Source organism: Rhinopithecus bieti, unplaced genomic scaffold, assembly GCF_001698545.2.
Source record: "Rhinopithecus bieti isolate Rb0 unplaced genomic scaffold, ASM169854v2 scaffold_72467, whole genome shotgun sequence".
NCBI classification, from domain to species: Eukaryota; Metazoa; Chordata; class Mammalia; order Primates; family Cercopithecidae; genus Rhinopithecus; species Rhinopithecus bieti.
In genome coordinates, this window is record NW_016826821.1 from 391,143 (window position 1) to 396,699 (window position 5,557).

Below are 5,557 nucleotides of genomic sequence, written 5' to 3' on the forward strand. Positions count from 1 at the left end.
ATTTATTTCTTACAGTTCTGGAGGCTGTAAAGTCCATATCTTGTGAGGGCCTTTTTGCTGGTGGGGACTCTCTGAAGAGTCCGCAGGTGGTGCAGAGCACCACAAGGCGAGGGGACTGAGCGTGCTAGCTCAGTTCTCTCATCCTCATCTTATAAAGCTGCTAGTTCCATTCCTGTAGTAACCCATTAGTCCATCAACCCATGAATCCATGAATGGATTTATCCATTTAGGAGAGCAGAGCTCTCATGACTCAGTCACCTCTTAAAGGCCCCACCTCTGAATATTGCTACATTGGGGAGTAAACTTCAACATAAGTTTTGGAGGGGACAAATATTCAAGCCATAGCAACCATTTAGCAAATGCATAAACAAGCTGAAATTGTGGTGACAAGAGAAGGCACATCACTCTCTCTCATTTTTCTTTGTTTTTATTTTCTACTTTTATTTTTTATTTATTTATTTTTTTTGAGATGGAGTCTCGTACTGTCACCCAGGCTGCGAGATGCCAGTGGCACGATCTCAGGTCTCACTGCAAAGCTCCCAAAAAAAACAAAAAAGGAGAAAAGAGGCATCATTCCGGGGTTCACACCATTCTCCTGCCTCAGCCTCCTGAGGAGCTGGGATTACAGGCGCACGCCACCACGCCCGGCTTATTTTTTGTATTTTTTAGTAGAGACGGGGTTTCACTGTGTTAACCAGGATGGTCTCGATCTCCTGACCTCGTGATCCACCCACCTTGGCCTCCCAAAGTGCTGGGATTACAGGCGTGAGCCACCGCACCCAGCTATTTTATACTTTTGTTATGATTATTTTTTAGAGATGTGGTCTCTCCATGTTGCCCAGGCTGGCCTTGAACTCCTAGCCTCAAGTGATCCTCCCGCCTTAGCCTCCCAAAATGCTGGGATTACAGGTGTGAGCCACGAAGTCCAGTTTATCTCATTCATCATTGTACCCTAGCGCTAGGCACATAGTAAGCATTGAGGAAATGTTGAATGAATGAATACAATTTTTAAGCACTGAGGAAACCTATTTTAAAAATTGTAGATATTATTATCACAACTTTGTAAAAGTGCATTTAAAATGTTTTAAAATCCTCTAATAAACACCAACAGTAAGCCGGACATGGTAGTGTGTCCATAATCCCAACTACTCAGGAAGCTGAGGCAAAGAGGATAATTTCAGCTTAGGAGTTCGAGGCTGCAGTGAGCTGTGATTGTGCCACTGCACCCCAGCCTGGGCAACAGAGCAAGACCCTGTCTTTAAAAAAAAATTGTAAAAAGAAATACCAACATCTGTTGAATGGTGGAGTTCTGGGAAATCTTTTCTTGTTTCTTTTCTTTCCTTCCTTCCTTCCTTCTCTCTCTCTTTCTTTTTTTTTTTCTTTTTTTCTTTTGAGACAGAGTCTTGCTGTCGCCCAGGCTGGAGTGCAGTAGTGCGATATCGGCTCATTGCAACCTCTGCCTCCTGGGCTCAAGCACACCTGAGCCTCCCTAGTAGCTGGGATTCCAGGTGCATGCCACCACGCCCTTCTAATTTTTCCATTTTCAGTAGAGATGGTGTTTTGCCATGTTGGCCAGTCTGGTCTTGAACTCCTGACCTCAAGTGATCCACCTGCCTTGGCCTCCCAAAGTTCTGGGATTACAGGTATGAGCCACTGTACCTGGCTTTTTTTCTTTTCTTTTCTATATTTTTCCCATTTTGTGTACTATAGTAACATTTTTAATAATGAATAAAGTATATTTTAGTCCCCTCCACACCTTCCTTCCTCCCAAAAAAGGAATTGTGAGAATTACAGTTTACAACCTAATATTTTAAAAGTCTTGTGCCATGTAAAGTATAAATGATGAAGACTGAGAAACCATGAGCTGAACTTTTACAATGCAATGAAATAAAGTTTACCACACTGACATGTTTGACAGTATGCATGAGGATTGTGTAGCTGGGCATAACCAACAGTTCTCATAAAACACTTTGATTGGTATTTCTTGAAACAGCCAAACTGGCCTCTGTCAGATGCTTGGGGAAGGGAGGCAGGAACTGGATGGGGTGTGTGTGACTCTGTTGGCCTCAGAAGACCTCTGGATCTATAAACCAGGTATGCCACTTTGCTGGCAGAGAAGGCCAGGACCTGGGAGCTCTGAGGACCTCCAGCTGACAGATTTGCAGCCTCCAAGTGGAGCTGCTGCTGCTCAGATTTCACAAAGAAGCTTTTCACCACAACAGGAACGGCACGAACACCCCATCCTCTCCTTTCCTTCCCTTCCCGCCTTCTAGATATGGAGAGCTCATAAGGTACTGCCTGAAATGTCATCAATAAAAATGTGTTGGGGCAGCAGAATGATTGCCTTTGAGAGGATTAGAGGAGAGAATATTCATTCACACAACAAATGTTTATTGAGAATCTACTATATGCCAAGCATAAGGGAGGTCCTGTGCATACATGATATCATTTCCTTGCATCAGCCTGATGAAGATGGTATTAGACCCACTATACAGATAATGAAACAGGCTGGGAAAGATTAAGTTAGTGACCCTGAATCACTCATTTAAGTAAGTGGTGGTAGTGGGGAGGGAGGTGGAAAGGGAGGGAGGAGGGACTCAAACACAGCCCTCTCAGCGGTGGAAAGCCTCTCTTCCCACACTGCGCATTGCACCACAGCAGAGGTATCCAGACTTCATGCTTACAGCCTTTGTGACCATCAGCAGCTACTCTGGGTCTCGATCTCCTCGTTTATAAAAACAAAGTGCTTGAGTGGCTCACACATGTAGTCCCAGCACTTTGGGAGGCCAAGGCGGGTGGATCACTTGAGGTCAGGAGTTCGAGACCAGCTTGGCCAACATGGCGAAACCCCCTCTCTACTAAAATACAAAATTAGCCAGGTGTGGTGGCGGGCACCTGTAATCCCAGCTACTTGGGAGGCCAAGGCAGGAGAATCGCTTGAACCTGGGAGGCAGAGGTGGCAGTGAGCCGAGATTGCACCACTGCACTCCAGCCTGGGCGACAGATCGAGACTCCATCTCAAAAAAAATAATAATAAAATAATAAAGTGCTTGAGAAAATACGTTTCCCAAGTGTCCCAGCGCTGGGTTCTTTGTCAAAGTGTTTCCTCTTCTTGCCTTTTTCCCCACTGTGATCCCTTTTCGGTGATCCTCTTGCGTTTCTAAAAGCTCTGCCAGACCAATTCTCTGCCGCCAGCGCAGAGCTCCCCTGGGGACTCCGGTCTCTCCCCAGCTCGCCCCCTAGGGGACACAGGTGGTGCTGCGGGAGCCCGGGCTCCCAGTGAGAGTCCATGCAATTGTCAGACCAAGTCAATACAATCATGGGTTTGAATTCAACTTCGATTGCTGCTTTACCTTTAAAAAAAAAGAACATGGATCTAGAAAATATCCAGCCCTTCCCACATTCACCAGGGCAATGCTGCTGAAACATTTAATGACAGGGAGTATTTGTAGCCTGAAGACCTACTGGTTCTATGAGTCATATTTAAAAATGGGATTATATGTTTATATCCTACACCTCAGTTTCTTTTAGGTTCTGTGAGACTACTGATTGATCCAATGCTGATTTTGCAGGGATGCCAAAATGTGATTATAAAACAATATATTTGTCTCTACTTGGTTATTTTTATTAAAATAATCAATTTTTGTTAGGTAATATATGCATGTGGCACAATATCCAAAAATCACTAAGAGGTTTCCAGTAATTATCATATGACCCAGCAGTTCCACTCCTGGGGATATACCCAAAATAACTGAAAAACAGGTGTTCAAACAAAAACTTGTATACAAATGTTCACAGCAGCACTTTGCATGATACCCAAAAGGCAGAAACAACCCACATGTCATCGACTGATGAATAAACAAAATGTGGTTTCTCTGTACAATGGAATATTACTCAGCCATAAAAGGGAAAGAAGTACTGATACGTTCTACAATATGGATGGACGTTGAAAGCATTTTGCTAACTGAAAAAAGACACACACAAAAAAAGGCCACATATCATTTCATTTGTATGAAATATCTTGAATAGGCAAATCCGAAGAGACAGAAAGCATGAGTAGTTGCTGGGGCCGGAGGTAGGAAGGAATAGGAAGTGCTAAGAGCATTGAGTCTCCTTTTGGGTGATGAAATGTTCTGAAACTGGATGCTGGTGGTGGTTGCATGACATTATGAAAGTACTGAATCATACACCTTAAAATAGTTAAAATAATACATTTTATGTTATGTGTATATACCACAGTAAAACAAATAGTACTCTTCTCTATCTTTCCAGAAATGATGATGATGATTATTGTTATTTTGAGACAGAGTTTTGCTCTTGTTGCCCAGGGTGGGGTTCAATGGTGTGATCTCAGCTCACTGCAACCTCCGCCTCCTGGGTTCAAGCGATTCTCCTGCCTCGGCCTCCCCAGTAGCTGGGATTACAGGCATGTGCCACCATGCCTGGCTAATTTTGTATATTTAGTAGAGACAAGGTTTTTCCATGTTGGTCAGGCTGGTCTCGAACTCCCAATCTCAGGTGATCCATCAGCCTTGGCCTCCCAAAATGCTAGGATTATAGGCGTGAGCCACCACACCTGGACTGTAATAATTTTTATTAGTTTGTTTTTTGCCTTTGTTTGTTTATATGTTTATTCTTCAGAAAATTTTAAAGTTTTTTTGTTGTTGGTTAGGTTTGTTTGTTTGTTTGTTTTTTAGACAGAGTCTCACGCTTCTAGCCTAGGCTGGAGTACAATGGCATAATCTCGGCTCACTGCAACCTCTGCCTCCTGGGTTCAAGCAATTCTCCTGCCTCAGCCTTCCAAGTAGCTGGGATTACAAGTGCCTGCCATCATGCCCAGCTAATATTTTGTCTTTTTAGTAGAGATGGGATTTTGCCACATTGCCCAGGCTGGTCTTGAACTCTTGGCCTCATGAAATCCACTTGCCTTGACCTCCCAAAGTATTGGGATTACTGACATGAGCCAGCGCACTGGACTGTAATGATTTTTATTAGTTGTTTTTTTACCTTTGTTTGTTTATAGGTTTATTCTTCAGAAAATTTTAAAGTTTTTTGTTGTTGTTTTTTGAGACGGAGTTTTGCTCTTGTCACCCAGGCTGGAGTACAATGGCACGATCTCAGTTCACTGCAACCTCCCTATCCTGGGTTCAAGCAATTCTGACTCAGCTTCCCAAGAGGCTGGGATTACAGGCGCCCTCTACCATGTCCTGGCTAGGTTTTTGTATTTTTAGTAGAGATGGGGTTCTGCCGTGTTGGCCAGGCTGGTCTCGAACTCCTGACCTCAGGTAATCCACCTGCCTTGGCCTCCCAAAGTGCTGGGATTATAGGCATGAGCCACCACGCCTGACTAAAGTTTTGTATACTCAAATTTGTTAATGTTTGCCTTTATGGTTTCTGTATTACATGGCATGCTTAGACAGAGCTTCATTCCAAGATTATAAACATATTCAACTATATTTTCTTCTTGTACCTTTTTTTTTTGAGACAGGGTCTTCTTCTGTTGCATAAGCTGGAGTGCAGTTGTGTGACCATAGCTCGCTGCAGCCTCTCCCGGGCC